A 17,340-nucleotide genomic window follows, 5' to 3' on the forward strand; every position below is an offset into this window, starting at 1 on the left:
TTCTGCAAGTTTTTGAAAAAGAGATTTATATATAAATGTGTTACGGGAAAAAAAATACCTCTGCTCATACACATGGTAATTCTTCTGTCTTACTTTGTTTACTATCTTTCTTTCTTTCTTGTTTTCAGAGATTTAAAGGAATTTAATTAAAAAGGCCGTTTAACTACCCTCTTTTTTCCAGATAACAAACACTAAAATAAAATGAAGTGAAATATTGGAGAGCCTGCTTTTATACCCCTTTTAAAACTGAACACAAAAGCCAAGTGAGATCATCGGGTTTATTAGGCAAGATATTTCCAGTAAAGATGGGGAAGCACTCCTGCCACCATACAAGGAACTGCTCAGCCTCCGTCTGGAAAGTCACAGCCAGTTCCCATCATCTGTCTTTGGGAAGGAGAAATCCGAAGCAGGGCTCAGAAGACGACTGGACTGTGAAGGACACAGAAGTGGCCGTGTGGGATGTTCAGTGTGGCAGAGCTGAAGAGAGGGCACTGGCTTCTGTAGACACAGCAGAAAGAAGAAGGTTACATAAATGACAGTAAATCTTTGGACGACAGAGTGACTATAAACTGGCATGGAAAACACTGACGCTGGAAATGAGGGTTCTGGGCCTTGGAGCAACCAGGTTCTGCAAGACCTTGCATCAGGAGAGCAGAGCCAGGTCCTGTTGCATAACCCACACACGAACAGGTTGGCATGTGATGCTGTGAAAGCGGAGTCTGGCTGCAGTGATCATCTCCAGTCCCATGTGCTCCTAGAATACCAATAATTTCTTCCACTGGCCCTGCAATTCCACAGGCAGCTGTCTAGCTGTGATCTTCCAGAGAGCCAAAGTAAGCTTTATTATTTAGGTTTTAGCTCAGCTACAATACATTATTTAGAAAAAGTCCTGCTGCGCTAAGCTGCATTCAGTAGCATGGCAACATCCAGTGTATATATTTGACTGCACTCTGCTTTGTCTTTTGTTAGCTCCAATGTCAGCAGGTAAGTGAGCAGAGTGGCCCTGAGACCTGCCAGTGTGGGGCACAGTGTAGGAAACTGTCTCAGTTTCACATCTTTAGCAAACCTGGTGCTCTGCATTCCTCACCAGTGCCCAGGATGCTGCTGTCAATGCATCACACCCAGAATGCACAGACACTGCTTTGCTCCTGCCTTTTTGCAGTTTCCCTGTGGCAAGCTGCTGGGCTTGAGCTCCTGGGCTTCGTGCCGTGGCTCCTTGCAGCCCCACACCTCCTTCCCTTTCCAAAATGCATTTTGAAACTTCAGCTGTAGTGATCTGGGTGTGTGTAACTGGGAGTGCTAATGTTATTGTCACTGAGGGGGAAAGCTGTGGCCCTATGCCCTACAGTGGAGCTCTCCAAGACATTGCGCCAGAGACTGCAGCTTACTGAGTGTGCTACAGAATGGGATCTAGGAGCTGCAACACCGTTTGCTTAATGGCCAGCAGTGACAGAGTTATAAATCAACAAGGCACCTATTACCTTCAATGGAAAACGGTAATCTGGTTTTTCTCCTAGCGGCTTCTGTTGCAATAATCACGTGCTTGCGGCCTCCTCCAGGGTACAGTGCAATGCATCTCCCTTGCAGCAGTCACATCCCTGCCCCTGGGAGCCCTCCCAGCTCAGCAGGGCACTGAGCATTCCCTCGACCGCTGGGAACCGCAGGGGCTCAGTGCCTGAGCTCAGCCCTCCAGCAGGATGTGTGCAGCTTCGCTCCGCTTTTCACCAACAGCTGCAGGGCAGCCTGGAAATGGAGTTGTAGGAAGGGAAGGGATCGTAGGGCTGCTTTCTTCCTGCTTTTTTCCCCACTCAGAGGTATGGAGGGCTGTTGAGCACGGCGGAGCTCCGCGTTCAGAGCACCCTGCACAGGAGGCAGCGAGTGGCCGCAATGGCAGCACCCTGGTGTCAGGTGTCTGTCTTAGCCTCTTCCCAGCAAGGTCTCCATCTAAATCAACAGGAGCTCTCTGGACTCCGAACCATGGCATACGTGTATTTTTAGAAGCCAATCAATCAGTGGTGACTGTTCAAGTTCAGACAAGTCAAACACAGCCTGCAAAGTTACACAGAAGCACTGTGTGTTGTAGAAGGGTTGGTGAGCCTGCTTATTATTTGGTGTGCCGTGCCAAATCCATGAGCTACCAAGGCTGGGTTCTTTTCAGAGAGATATCCATAAGAAGTGTAAGTATAAACAGACTGTGGATTGTGGCACACACGCTTTTTAATTGAAGCAATAAATGACTGTTTGTGCTTCCACAGAAGCCCTCTTTCAAGGTGCTGTGTGTTTTCCAAACTTTAACACAGCCCTAGGTTCAGGGTTTGTCATCTGGGCCTTTCTGTAGGTGAGGAAACTGAGGCACAGGAGAATGTAGATGCTGCCAAGGAGCTACAGAGACTGTGAAGTCCCAGCTTGTCTCCAGAAAAGTGCTGCGCTGGGCGAAGAAAACAAACACCTGTGCCCTGGCTTCCCTTCACAGTCTGATCAGCGGAAACAGCAGCAGAGGGGTTAGTTAGGTCAGCACCTCTGGGCAGCAGCAGCAGGTTGACTTTTCAGTGGCTTTGGCTACAAGGCAGGAACGTCCCGAAGCCTTTCTGTGTGTTTCTTCCAAGTGCATGAGCTGGGGTTTGGAAATGGTGAGCACAGAGCAGGTGTACAAATATAAAAAATGATCATAATGAATCGTATCCCTTCATGAACAGTGCAGAGGCTCAGTAGTTGTGAGGAAGCAGGCACAGCCTGGAGTCAGGCTGGACCTTGAAGATCAGACACCAACCAGTCAGTGAGCAGATTAGAAAATGTTCTGATTTCCAGAGCCTCAGTTTATCCAGCTTGAAAGTGGAACTGATACTTTCCGATGTCGCTGACCACTCAATCAAGAAACGTGGCCTTGGCCTCTTCTGTTTCTCTTCTTCTTCGTGTCCTTCCCTCCATTGCTACAAGACATCTGCTCCAGAACTTCTGGTTGGAGTCTTTGCACAGCTGCACAAAATGTAGTGCATGATCTGATTCTCAAATTGGGTTTAACTCATATGTACAGTGCCAGCTGGAGGGGCCTACTGAGCTTTTGCTGATGCATCAGAAATATATTTTTAGGAAGGTTTCTCTATAATTATCACATTATAGCTCCTTCTGGATCACTCAGAGTATAGTAAACAATTGCTATACTTGTTAGAGGTCATGAATACAGAAAAACATTCCTCTGTGTGAGGTCTGCTGTTAAATAATAACTTGTCGTTTCATGGCGTGGGGGGAGTGAATGCCCTCGAAGGGACGTGCTGACATTGTTCAAGCCAGTGATCCAGTTCCTGTAATTTACACCACTTTCTTAAAGCTGCTTCTCTGCACAAGAACAATGGATGTGCTGAGGGACAGCTGTTGCCCTGCTGCAGCTCCTGTTGCCTTGTGTGTTGATCCTCTCTCCGGTTTCTCTGCTGTGCTGCTGCAGCAACACACGGATGGATCCCTGCTGGAGGCCTTGGAGGTGATGGGCAGCTGGGTGAGGAAGGTGGTTACCGGACAGCTGTGCAGGGTGCAGCCCTAGGCAGATGGGGCAGGTGAGTGGCATTAGAAGGTGATCACACAAAGAGATGATTAATGAGTAATTTCGTGATCAGTGAGTTGAATGAACAGCGCTCACCTTTGTGGCATCTCTGCTATCTGGTATAGAGGGAGCATTCGCTGCTGTCTTTTCCTCAGGGGATGCTAATGGTGTCCGTGTCCTCCGTCTGTCATCTGCCTGTCTGGGACCTTTGGGGCTCTGAGAAATCCTCCTCTCTGTCTCCTTGAAATAGTCTGACACGATCAAGAACTACTTGCACACATTGGGCTCACACAGCGCCCCATGTAAAGCTTTATTCCCTTGGGAAATCCAGGCTTTACCGTAATCACCTTGCTGTTCAACCAGGCGTAACATGCAGTTGTGATTTTCATAGTACAGTAGAAAAGTGAGGATCTGGCTGTGGCTGAAATCAGTTAACAGAACAGATAAGTTAGGGATCCCAGAGCTCCTGGAGTCCTATCTCAAGACCAAAGAAGAAATTAAAGATATCTGATGGAGCTGCAGAAGTGGGGTAGAGCAGTGAGCTCCAACCAGACAGGTGACAGATGTGTCCATGATGACATCTCACAGTCCCTCCCTGTGGCATGGGAATCTGCCCTTTAATACGTGGTCAAAAGAAAATTAGGTCTTGGCAAAAACATAGCGAATTTAAGAGCTCAGTCTGGAAGGAGCTCAGCAGGGAGGCGTAGGAGCTGACTGCAGCATTTCAAAGTCTTTCTAGAAGCTGTGGTTTGGAGAGGAAAAGGGGATGAAATCTTCCATGTTGCAGCATGCAAGAACTCAGCAGCTCTGCCTCTTCAAATGTCGTTGTGACATGGCTCCACCATATTCATACTCATGACTGAAGGAATGGCAGACTCCATACTCAGCCCCTTGCTTCTTGCTTTTCTTGGTTTGTGTTGCATGCTCCATGTTGTTTTAATGTAGTTCCTAGTATTTAATGCATTTTTATTGCTTTCTCTAATAACATCGACTGAGTGCTAGGAGCCAATCTAAACAAGCTGTGCCAATAAGCCAAATATTTCACTTCAACCAGCAAAGCGGATGCCTCTTACCCCTACTCACGCCTGGCTGTGCAAACCAAGGGCCTCGCTGCTCATCAGGGAGAGCAAAGCAAAAGCCTGGCATGGGGTGGGCAGAGCTGGGCTGTGTCCATGTCCCTGCCACATGTGTGCCATCGAGGTGTGTCGGCGTCGAGGTGCGGGTCAGGCAGTGTGCAAAGCTGGCTCTTCTCGAGGGATTAATGCAGCATCTTGTCTCGTGTACTTTGACAAGTTGGGTCTTGGTTTTGAGAGACTGTGAGCACTTTTAAATCCCTTTGACATCAGTGGAAGCTGGAGTTCATGTTCTGCATCGCTGAAAGCCTTTCCAAGCAATTAAAAAACAACCCCAGACCTCCTCCCCTGGTGCTGATCTGTGGTGTGGTGTTGACGTAAGTGTACTGGAGTTTCACTTACTGCAGCTGGGTAGTTGGCACTTTTATAGGACTTTCAAAAAAATTTTTCTGTCTTTTGCACACTAATCCTGATTTTTTTTTTACTCTCTGTTTGCTTTTCTCCTACAAGCCCAGCCTTCATGTCTGACATCTCAGCACTGCTTCCTGTTGTTCTCTGTGATCTCCCTTGTTCCATCTTCTCTTCTCTGGTTTCCTCCCTTTCATTTTAGCCTTATTTTCCTCAGGCTGCCTGAGCCCATCCTCCCAGAGGGGAAGTGTATCTGTCTCATTCCCATCTCTGTTTCCCTCCCAGCCCCACAGCTGTTCCCACTCCAGCAGACCCGACTCCTGCTCAGAGCACCATCTACGTCCAACCCCTTTCCTCCATCACTGCAGGTCAACAACAGAGAAAACTGGAAATGCCCCAGGAGGGGGAGATTACAGCCAAGAAAGATCGTTCCTGCAAGGTGCCAAGTGTTGTCTCACTAGCGTTCGCCTGGACTTTCATCTGGCTGGATGGTGGAACCCCCATCCCCAGCACTGACACCATTTGCGATGTTTCATGCCACGCAATCCATCATTGCTCCTGAGAAATTTTCGCCTTTCATGCTACCCAAGCCTGAAAGCCAGAAACTCTGCAGTGAGGATGTGGTGAGGTGTGAATGTACACTTCATTTCCAAGTGGTTCTTTTCCCCTCATGTGCTGCACTTCACCAGCAAAGCAGTGGGCACCATTCTCTGTGCTTTGGCCCATGTAATTATGTGTTTTCTAGCTGTGCTCGGTCAAAAGTAATCATGGAGTTACAACCTCAGTTGGGACAGAAATCAATCAGTTTAACAAGTTGACATGTGTGTGATTACAGAAGATACATTCTGCCACTGATTTGTTCTGCCATCCTTTTGCCCTCCTAAGTGGAACACACTGCGGGGACGGATGAAGCCAGTGAGCTGTTGGTGGTGGCACAGCCTGCCCGTCCTGCTGGGGTGAGATACATGTACAGCTGATGGATGTGAAGGGACTTCTCCCTCCAGGGAACTGGGATGCATTTAGCTGCAGACTGCATATCTACCTTAGGCACCTTGTGACCCCTGCCTTGGGTGTGTTTTTATAGAACTAGGGAATTATCAGATCTGGAAGGAGAATGTGTGTAGGCTGATCTGCCAGCACTGCTGTGCACTTGTACCCAGCTGCAGACACATCCCTTGCTCTGTCCCTTCGCCTCTCCTGTATTCCCCAACTCAGACTTCGCCTTGTTCAGCAACAAAGAAAATGCCTTCAGAAATATTGTTGCCCTGATACAGCAGGAGGCTGTGACAGATACAGTCACTGCTGGGGAACGAGCGCACAGCAATGCTGCGCTGTCTGTGCCATTATTGTTCTCTGCTGCAAACTGGAAGCGACCGAGAGCAGGGCAAGGCAGCAGCCCTTCTGTAACAGCCCTCCCGGGATGCACACACGGCTCCAGTGGTGCAGGATGTGCACAATGGGCATGGCTGGCAGCTTCTGCCATGAGGACGATGACAAAATCCCTCCTCTGGATTTCGCCTCCGTATCTCATACCCTCTCAGTGACTGACATTCAAACTGCTGGCTTTTAAAAACTCAAGAAAAGGAGAAGGGAATATGTAAACTTCCAGGGCAAATTGTGTTGAAAAATTAAAGAGTGATACAGTGATTGGCTCCAGGCTGGTCCTGCAAGGGTTGATTCTCATGGGAATAGTTATGACTTCTCTGAGGATTCTTCTCATTAGGGTTTGTTATGGAGAAGTCAGTGTGCATTCCCTCTGTGAGCAGTGAGAGCTGTGGCACTGCCTGCTCAGTGCTGCACTCAGCTCTGAAACTGCCGGCAGCATTTCCAGGCACAGGTACGTATGGGGAAAACATCCAGAGCACAGAACGAGTTTGCATTAGCTCTTGGTTACGTGGATTACTGGATTCAAGAGAAAGTTTTAGTTACACAACACAAACAGCCCACTTGTGGATGTGTCACAATGATACTCTGGCACGCTCAGCAGCCCATAAAAATGCCCACTCTGCTTATACTGTTGAATTGTTTCAGCCTTTGATAAACCATCTGTTGCAGCCTGTTGTACATTTTAAAGCATTTCTTGCTAATGGATTTTCACAATGTGGTTTAAGGGATGTTGTTATTAATAAATGTAACTGTACTGAATAGTGATTTGATAAAGATGAAAGAGGTATTTATGAATTTCACTTTCAGCAGCTGCTAGGAATTTTTCCCTCCTTCAGAATATATTGCATTTAATGTTGATTTCCTTTTCATTAAAACTGTTATAGTCTCACTTTATAGAGAGGATATCAGAGGAGTTGGACCAGTTGTGCTATCTTCTGTGCAGTAAAAATCCAGTTCTGCTCAGAACATGGCAGAGATTTCCTTGCTGAAAGGCAGGGCTGCGGGCATCCCATCAGAAATGCCTACAAATAGTGTGTATGTTTAAAGTTGGTTTTTTAAAATATGATTAATGGGTCTTAATATTGATGGAAGCATTAAAAGAAAATAATTTATCCACACTTTTTGCTAATGGGCCGATCTCCATTACGTTATCGTTACAATGGCCTCGTTGTGTGTAAATTAATTAGGGACTTTCAGTACCAAATAATGTGTGATTGGCTCCAGTTGAACAGGAAACACGGGGTGTCTGAAGGCTGCTATCTACCACAAAAAGGGCTCTGCTAACACTGGTGGCACACAGCAATGGGAAGTACTGTGAGTTATGTTGGGCTGCATCATAAAACAATTGCAGGGCCAAGCAGGGACAGTGGTGAGGAGGAATGTTAGCAGAAACAGAATGGAAAGCTCTCTTTCCTAAGAGGTGAGCTTTGCTTTACTAGAACCTGATCCACGCAGAGATGGATGTCTTCAGCAGAGGAGGCAGGTATTAATCACAGGAAATAACTCGCAGAGCAGGAGTTCCCTTGACAAAAAAAAAGATTTTCTATTTTTGGATTGTGCTTTTAATTAAAGATGCATGAGGTCCACATGCAGAAAGGACCAAAAGGCAGTGTGAAGCTGGAGGGTGCTGAGAGACAGGGCCCTGCTCCTGCCCCTCTGGGTTCCCTGCTGTGTGATGCTGCACAGCCGCTTCTCTTCTCCGTGCCTCTTTGCTACCTCCCACTTTCTGTGCTTTGTTAGCTCTTTTCAAGGGCTGAAGCTTTCTTGTACCTTGAGTTAGCACTGCATTTAGCTTCTCCAGATGCTATGGTAATGCCATCAGATCTAATAGTCTGCCACCCAGCTCCTTCTCTCAACTCATTCTTTTGCGAAGTTGCTCATCCTTGTGAACAGGCAGCTCAGGGATTTATATAGAAAGAAGTAACATGGATCTGCCTCTGATCTTAAGTATAAATCAAGAGTAAATTCAATGAAACTCAGCAGGAATACAATAGGCATTTGTTACAGGGGAACCGAGACATTCTCTGCAAAATACACAAATGCTACTTGCAGTAAAGTTTATAATACTAGACAAGAAAATGGTGTGATGTCTTGCTCCCTGCACACTGCACTGAACTTCTCCCTTGGGGTGACTCTTTATGTTATAAGCAGACAGTTTTCCTGGACTAATTTCCTTGCATAGTAGGCTATAAATAATTATTATTGGTATTGCACGGAGGCTGCGAGTTCCTGGACAACCGTGACCGAATTCTTAATTTGCCAGTTACTGATATCATGCATCTGTTTTTGTGATTACTTTAATTATGTTCTATGTGTAATTGAAAGAATACAAAATCATCTTTTTTCTTTGTAGATTCACAGACTGATGGAAGGACAGCCCACCTCTGGCCGTCTCTGCGTTTGTAAATCCTGTCTGGACTCAAATGATATTCTGGGGTAAGCACTTGTTTATACAGTTTAGCAGTGTTAGCCCCTGTGTAGTCTCTGAAGACAATACCAGTAAGTTGTCAGCATCCCCTGGGCCACATTGTATGTTGTAGGAAGATTCTCAGCAGTAAAAATGCAGTTTTATTCTTCTCAAAGTGCCCCTTACCAAAGTCAGCCAAGCATCCAGAAGCAATTACTCTGAATGATGGATGCAGCATTAATATTCTACTGACTTGATAAGCATACAAGATAGTCCAAGTCTTTCCAGAGGTTTCAATTTCCATCATGTCCCCCATTTCTTTTGACTGAACCATGCCATAGTGTATATCCAGGGCTTGACAGCTCTAATTTCATAGGAGCCAATGGACTTGAAAGATAATCTATTGATGGAGGAGATAGATGAATCAGGCCTGTGGCCAGAGTCCCGTTGACTTCAGTGAAAGCAGACAGCGATGCAGTTGCTGTCACATAGGTCTTGAGAGCAGACTGCTTTAATGACTTTGTCCTCAGGTGCCCAACTCAGTCATTGTGCTAAAGGAATGGAGCACAGCTACATGATCTGGGGTGCTGGATGCTGCTGGGTGGTCCAAGTCATAGATACTGCCAGTGAGCACAATTGCTCTTGCAGAGCCAGTACAAAGAGCTCAAGATGCAGTCCTGCTTTCCTTCTCTCCATCTTCCAACAGGAACACAGGTCTTGACCACACACACTGTCAATACAGGACCTTGGACTTGAACTTTGTGCCTCGGACTTCAGCTTTGTGAGCCCTTAGACAGTCCTTCTGCAGCTGCATCAGCCCACACAGTCACAGCTCTCAGTTGGGAGGTGGCAGGCACAAAGCTGGCACTGGATCTGTGATTATTTCTCTGCAAAGTCAAACAGGTGAGCATACTCTGCTGGTGGCCTAAGTGCTTTTGTTTGCCTTAACACTGGCCTCGAGCAGCGGTTAAGCACAGCTGGCACCAGCCTCAGGAGGCAACAATCACCTGCTGCTCCTCTTAAGCTTTTCTATACTGCATAAGAAGCCATGTTCTTGCTCTAGTAGCCCAAACAGGTGTGGAATCAGCATAGAAGCAGCATGAAACTGCCTTTCTGATTTTATATCCTTGATAAGCTGTGTTGCAAAGGCTGGGATTGCTCAAGAGTTACACACACCTCAAACTCAGTATGACATTGTGGAACATTGGCATCTTGCTCTCCTGGGCTCCTTTTATAATACCAACTAGAAAGATTTTCCAGGACAAATGGAAATTTGGTCCTTGAATTTTTGATTGTATATACAAACAAGCCTCAGGCATGCAGGATTTGGCCTATTTGACCAATGTGCTCTGTGGTTCTGAGGATGCTCTGCTGCCTTTTCACTAGAAAGCAAAGGCAGTTTTGTGCCCAACAGGAGACAGTTTTTCTTGAGTTTTTTTGTTGGTCTCCTCTGCTGCCTTCCCCTGCAAAGGGGTGTGAAGGGGTGGTGCAGCATGTGGGTTTTAACTGGACGCCATCCCTTTAATGTGGAGTTGTGTGGTTGTTTTTTTTCAGGGCCAAAAATAAATGCTAGTGAAGGAATAAACAGACGTGAAAAGAAGGCTTGGACACTTGGAGGACAAGACTGCTTTGTGTTTCCCAAAGCAATAAGCCTCTTGACAAGGAGGTTACTCTTTCAGAAAAACACGAGTCCTGCGACAGTGCCAAGGTCAGTAGGTGCCCAGCAGAGCAGGGAGCATTCAAGGCAGACGTGTTTTGGGAAAGGGGCATATTTGCTCCCCTTGAAAGAGAGGGGAGAGGAGGTGAGAAATTTACTTTGCTCTGCCATTTCAGCTCTTTCTACAGGGTTTGAACGTGCACCAGTTTGGCAGCAGAAGACAGCTTCCATCTATCTCAGATAGCAACGTGGCCCCAGCACTATGGCTGTATCACTTGCATGCTGGCTTGGGAAGAGGGCTGTGCTGCTGCTGCTCTGGAGGAAGCAGGTAAACAGAGGACATGTGTCACATGCAGAGTCCTGGCAATAAGGCCTGGATTTTTAAAGGTGCTTTGCGTTTTTCAGAAGTCCCTTGTGGACATGGCTTCTTGTGCTGGTCTAAGCACAGTCTAAGCTAGGCCTCTGCTACCTGTCTGCACGTCTCAGACTGGTCAGCTGCAGTCTGGATGGGCTTTGCTTTCTGCAGGAAATTGGCAGAATTCAAAGCAAATAGGCAGGTACGGGCATCCTGCATTCTGGTAGGCAGAGCTGGTTAGCAGAGTGCTGCAGTGATCTCAGTGGGGGTAGGAAGCGTTGGACTTCACTTTAGGGACTTAACTGGACTCTCCATCCAGTGCAGTATGTTTTGAAATGTGGCCTTTTAGGCTCTTTATTGTCTCAGTTGGATACAGAATGAAAATGCTGAGTAATACTGAGCAATGATAAGATTGTGCCTCATGCACAAAGGGGAGTGCAGTTCTTTCACAGCCTCTAAAGCACCAAGTTGTGAGCCAGCCAAAGCCTCTGAGGACTGGGTAAGAAACACAGCTTTTAAAGGCACCTCGTTAGGACTGAATCTTCAGCACCGTCTGTAGTGACACACAAACTCATCTCTAAGAGGGCAAATGTTGAGAAATTAAGGGAGCTAATTAGTGGAATCAGCTGCACTGCAGAGCTGAGGAATTGAATGTGATGGAACTTGGATTCCAAAACTAGCTGAAACATGCAGGAAGTTTAACCCTGACAGGAAATGCTCCAACCCCAGTGGGATAAATAACCAGCCCCAAACACATGGGGAACATTAACTGACATGCAGAAGTTCTGACTGGCATGAGGGTATTCTGCTGGCATGCAGCTAGGGATTGAAATCAGATGTCTGGAGAGGAACTGCTACAGAGTACGATGCTCTGCTCTGCTCTTTGATGGAGTCCATCACTCTTATCACAGGGCTGACAAAGCAGCTTACCCTGCAGGTCCTGAACAGCCACTACTCCAGTGATGTGTCCAGGGCAGCAGTTCTGGACCTGCCTTATGATTTACTGCCACAAAGTTGGCATTGGAGAGAAGTGGTGGAGCAGAAGACTGGAGGCAGGATTTGCCTCAGTCGTCCAGTTTGAAGTTGCTGGGATGGGGAAGGTAGAGACAGAATGAAACGTCAAAGGTGAGCTTGCGAATTGGACTTGAAAAGGAAATTAGAACAGATGGCAGAGGGTTTCAACTGGAGAAATAAAAAGAGGAGAAATGTGGTCGTTACGGAGTGAGAATGGGGTTGAGATTAGACCCAACTACATATAGTCTAAAAATGAATTAAAAACACCTTGTCCACATTTTCAGTAGAGATGATCATATTGAGCAGTGGGACAAAGACAGGATTTCTAGTGGGAATATATGTAAGGGAATGAAAATCATCACATGTAAGGTGGAAAGAAAAGCATGAAGAATTCAGTGTGCTCAGGTGAAGGTGCACTGGCAGATTTCCATCCCAGGATTTGGCACATGAAATGAGTTCAGCTTACCCTGATATTTCTCTTTGATGACTGATTTTTTTTTTAGGCAAATGAAATACAGGTGATTTACTCTATCCAGACTTGAGTGAAGAATCTGATATTATACCACAGGGGAAATTACTGGTTGAAGTTGAGACGATGGGGATTAGTGTGGATGGTGAATGCAAAACTGTTAAAGTGCAGAGGAGAGGGGAGCTGTGAGAAGAGAAGAAATGCCAGACAGAGGCAGTCAGTAAGTGGAACTCCTCAGGAGTCAGTGTTCAGTCTTGCTTGTTTCATTAATGAGTCTGGCACAGCAGCAGGAATGTAGTAAAGAAATCTGCTGAGGACACGGGCTTTCTTAATACAGAGGATGATCAGAACATCAGTCAGCAATGAGTGAATGACAGAATTCATCTGAAATAGAATGGACAAAGTAGTAAGATGTGCAGTTAGAAATTAATAACTAGAATATCATATTACTCACTTGAAGATGACAAAGGCAGGGGGGTGGAAAAAAAACCGCAGAGCTTACTTGCTCCCAGGGATAACTGTGAGCCACCAATCTGATATGAAGAGGCAAACACAATCCTAGAAGGTACAGGTTCACTCATGTTTGAGGAAGATTAGCAGGTACAGAGAAGGGCACTGAGGATGATCAGAGGGTTTAGAACAAGAGGAGACTAGAAGAGTTTCATTTGTTTAGTTTTTCAAAACAAAGGCTAGAGGAGATAGGATTGTTTTCAGTAAATATATCTGATAGGTAAAGATCAGAGGAAAAAGAGAATTGTTTAAACTAAATTATGATGCTGGCACAAGAACAAATGATATTAAAGCTGAAAATTTTAAATGAAGTGCTGGGACAGCCTGCCAAAAAGCACAATATGATGTAATTGAATGTAACAGTAGGAGGCTGGATCAGTAATCCAGAGCCCTGCATTCCTAGATAACTTCTTTTTTGGGAAGGGAATTAGCCACAGCAGCTAAATGCAGGGAGTGGAAAGAACTGCCCAACCAACACCACAAAGGTGTTCCCAGTGATGGAGCAGTGCGGTGTGCGGTGCGTACCATGGAGTGGTTTCTTTCTCAGTAAGAAAACAAGGCTGCAGTTTGTGTTGCTAAGTGCTGGCTGTATCAGAAAAAGTGTCACTAAAACATTTTGCTGTGGGCTTGAGCTCTTGCTTTTTACCCAAAATGTGACCATCTTTCACCTCCCAAACCTAAATATACATTGCTGAAAGCACACCTTCAGGAATTGCTGTCTCGACACTGTCAGTGCCTTGCAGGCTGTGCAGAGGCTGGAGGCAGGCAGTGTGCTCAGCTCCCCGCTCTGTCCCTTGGAGCTCTCCTTTTCTGATGGCCTGTTAGGCAAAACGCCCGCACGGGGAATGATGTTGTACCTCTTTGAAGAGAAGCAGTAAACAGGCTTTTGGCAAAGTGAGTGCTGGCATCTAACCGGCACCTCTTAAATGAAGCTGGCTGACATACACACATGCTGCAGTGATGCTCCTGCAGTGGGAAGAGTCCCCTGAGCTCAGGACATGGGACCTCCCCGTCCTGCAGCCCCTCTGGAGCAGGGGCTGAGTAGCAGCTGGTGCCAGGGGCTGGGGCTGCTCTGCTCTCCAACAGGTCTGCACCAGGTGCCCCGTGCTGCTCATCCGAGGGCAGGAAAATGCAGCTGGCCAGAGTCCTTGGGTTTGGAAGCTAAAGGTAGGGCCTTCCCTTTTCCTCCCCCCAAGGAGAACTGGCAAATTCAGCTCTTCAATGGCACGAGCTCATCTCAGCCTTGCCTATAAATAGATAAATGAGATTCCTGCTGTCCCTGTGAGTAATTCTGACATCCTCCCTTTGCCTCGCAGAGAGCTGAGTCACAGGCACTCTGCACTCCAGTCCCTGCATTACTTACATGGTCTCAAAGGAAATTTTAACACATCCAGTGAATCATCAGGGATTGGATCATGTTTAAAGTTATTCCAGTGGCATTTCCCTTCTATTGTAGCAAGTCTGCCAACACCTAAAACTTTAGCTAATCTGGACTCAGAATGCATTGAGGAAATAGCATGTTGACATATACAGCTACTAATACAAATAGCCTAAAAAGTTCTCCTAAATCTGCATCAGTAAATAAATGAACCTTAGAGGATTCCTTTAGCACTTTGGGCCTGCTAATTTGGTCAGACTGCTTCATTTTGTTGCTGCTTATTTAAAAGAACTCAAAAGTTTGAAATGTTTTAATATTCAGTCTTTAGGTCCCTAATTCAATCTCCTGCAGGTTTCCTGCCAAAATATTATTTGCACTGTGATGGAGCTTGCAGCCCTGTGCTCGTTCCTTCACAGAAATGCACACATTCCTGTTCTTACCCATGATAAAAATAAAATGCCTGCAAAGCAAGGACAAAACCAGCATGGTGTTAAGTACAAAACACAGAGCATAATATGGTGGCTGCACAAGGATCTGAACTCCAGCATGAAGCTGTATCTCCTGATGGGGCATTTTCACTTGTTACCCTTCCTTCTCCCACATGGGACAGTGTAGTCTGATTGGCTTAGAGGCAACACAGCATCTGCAATCAGAGCAAGTCTCTTCCTGCCTCAGAAACAACTGAAAAGTGAAAAATTCTCCAGCAGAATTTGGGAGCTCTGAAACAAATAGAAGCAGATATCACTCTGTTGGTTTTCTGGCTTGCCTTGCTGTATCTTAGAACTTGTTGGGTCTTTCCACTCAACCAGAATCCAGTTACCAGACTCTCCATTTGAATGAACAAGAAATGCTAATGTTCACTGGTTTGCTGCTGTGCTTTAGAGACTCTGAGACCTAAAACCTGGCTGGTTCTTTTGATAACCCTAGGAATGCTGTGTTTTATTCAAATAACATTTTTCTAGCAGCTTTTCATAAAGCAACTCTGCCTGTGTGCAGATTGTTAACAAGCATTTGTTCAACACATCCCAGCATGAGCTGCAGTCTCTCCATGAGATGGTTTGTCTCCTACACTGAGGATCATTGCTTTATTTATCAGCCCAGCACAGCTTTGCTTGACAGTGTTCTGCCAGCTGTTACTATACAACAGCATTGGGAAAAAAGATCAGTTTTGGCTCTCAGTGGAGTTGGACATAATTCAGCTACCTGTTGACAAATTATGATTTGTTTAACAGCATAAACTGTAATATTTTTATAGCTGATAGTTTTCACCCTTCCCTGCAGCTGGGGAAAAAAAAAAAAAGAGGAACTCCCAGAAGCTCCTCACTGGAAACCAGAGTTTTCTTGTAGTAATGCCTTGTACTGTTGTTTCTGTACTTTTTTGCTCATGCCTTTTAAATACACTCCGCCAAACTGTACTTCATGTCTGTCTCTCAGGAGGGCCAGATCCTGTAGGACATGTCCTCAGCTTGCAGAAAGAGATCATTAATCATTAGTGTGCCCTGGTCCCTGGCTATTTTAATCACTGGTGAAATACTCATGCAGTTCCCACTCCTAAAAATGGTATTTGACTCCAATGCACATGATTTCCTTTGGCTTCCTTTCCCCATTTAATAGCAAGCCATAACAACTTGGAAGTGCAAGCACTGGAATCCATAGATTTGCTTCTCATCTGTCATGGAGCCAAAGCTTGGTACTGCAGGTAGTATCTGTGCTGAGCAAAAGATCAGAATATATTGTGACTGGCTGTGTGTGACAACCTTTCTGCCTATAGACTGATGGTCAAACCCTGTCCTGTGTACTGGAGCTCTGAAAATGTATTTGGTCCCTTCTGCATCATTAGTCCACTTCTGTCCCACTTTATGATATAATGATTAAAAATGCTTTTTGTATGTGCTGGCAATAATTAGGGCATGTTAGTCCACTGTGGGAGGAGTGGATGAACTAGCAGTATGTTTGAAAACTACAGGCTGTGGTAACCCATAAATCTTTGTTCAATTTTCCCTTTAAAAATGCTGCACTGAAGTCACAGGAAGCTCAAGGGCAAAACAAACTGCTCAGCCTCAGATTCAGGATCACAGTGAAGCTGTGTACTTTGCTTCTCTCACGAGGCAGATGAGCAGCCTCAGGAGTCTGAGTTGTTCAGAGAAAACTTCCTGCCCTCCCTTAATTGCAGACTAATAAATGTATTGTTCCCCTCTCCCTGGGCTTACCTGATTTATAAACTTGATTGCTACAACTCTGAATTCTCTGCTTTTACTCTTCATATGTGAACAGGTTCCTTCTGAGCTTAGAGAAAGCACCAGTTTGGTTTTGCACAGAGGGAGGGAGCAGGTGAAGTTTATAGATGTAAAAGCCTAATAGGTGATGCTCAGCAGGTGCCCTGGTCATGAGGGAGCCATTCAGGGATAATTACAGCATGTCAGCTCGAAGGCACAATGACAAACAGAGGAATATCAAGAATTCTAATGTGGAATTTAACTCATCTCTTCTGACAGTTATTTACATGGAAAACCATGGATCTTTCTCTTGTGTCTTTAATAGACAAGTAAAAGTATGTACTTCTTTTTTTTTTCCAAATTGCATATAAGGCAGAATCATCCTCAGCAATGAGGAATTTGTCTGCAGGGCTGTCAGGTTCAGAAGTCACATCCTGTTACCAGCTTTAAAACTTGATGCTGCACAGAAAGGTAGGTAGAGAAGTCCCACTATCCTCCGCCAGCTGATGAGTTTGTGTGGAGACTCAAGGCGTCTATTCATTTTGTTAAGGTTTTGTTTTGTTTTATTTCTCGTTTTAGAGAACTAAATCTCAACCAATACCAGCTGGGCCCCAGAACAGAGTCCAGCTCTTAGGAAGGCTGTCCTGGCTGTCTCACCAGTTCTCTTAATTAAACTTGATCAACACTGGCCTAATTAAAAAGACAAAGCCCAGCAATAATCTGCTAAAACTAAAGGTTGCTTGGCAGCTTGGATTTCTTCAGTTTTGCTGAAAGCAATTTAAATCATGAAGAAAGTTTGCCTTAATAACCACATTTCCTCCATGAAACAGCTATTCATCAAAAAGTAGCAAAGGGCTCCAGTGACAGAAGGCACCAAATTCGCCTGCAAAATGTTATTTCCTGCACTGGTCTAATTCAGATCATGTGGC

General features: G+C 45.6%; 1 protein-coding gene across 15 annotated transcripts in view; it reads left to right on the top strand.

The window, feature by feature from the left end:
* UTP6 (UTP6 small subunit processome component) overlaps positions 1–17,340 on the top strand; it is a 144,354-nt gene that overhangs the window by 124,850 nt on the left and 2,164 nt on the right. For 7 of the 15 annotated variants that reach the window (XM_048964705.1, XM_048964706.1, XM_048964697.1 and 4 more), the window contains 3 exons: positions 182–9,715; positions 10,367–10,520; positions 10,646–10,797. The gene's annotated coding sequence lies outside the window, so the exon portion shown is untranslated. The remainder of the gene's footprint in view (positions 1–181; positions 9,716–10,366; positions 10,521–10,645; positions 10,798–17,340) is intronic. The other 8 variants (XM_048964694.1, XM_048964696.1, XM_048964702.1 and 5 more) reach the window with 8 other exon arrangements.

The sequence above is a fragment of the Lagopus muta genome, chromosome 18 (genome assembly GCF_023343835.1).
Source record: "Lagopus muta isolate bLagMut1 chromosome 18, bLagMut1 primary, whole genome shotgun sequence".
In the NCBI taxonomy this organism is placed as follows: Eukaryota; Metazoa; Chordata; class Aves; order Galliformes; family Phasianidae; genus Lagopus; species Lagopus muta.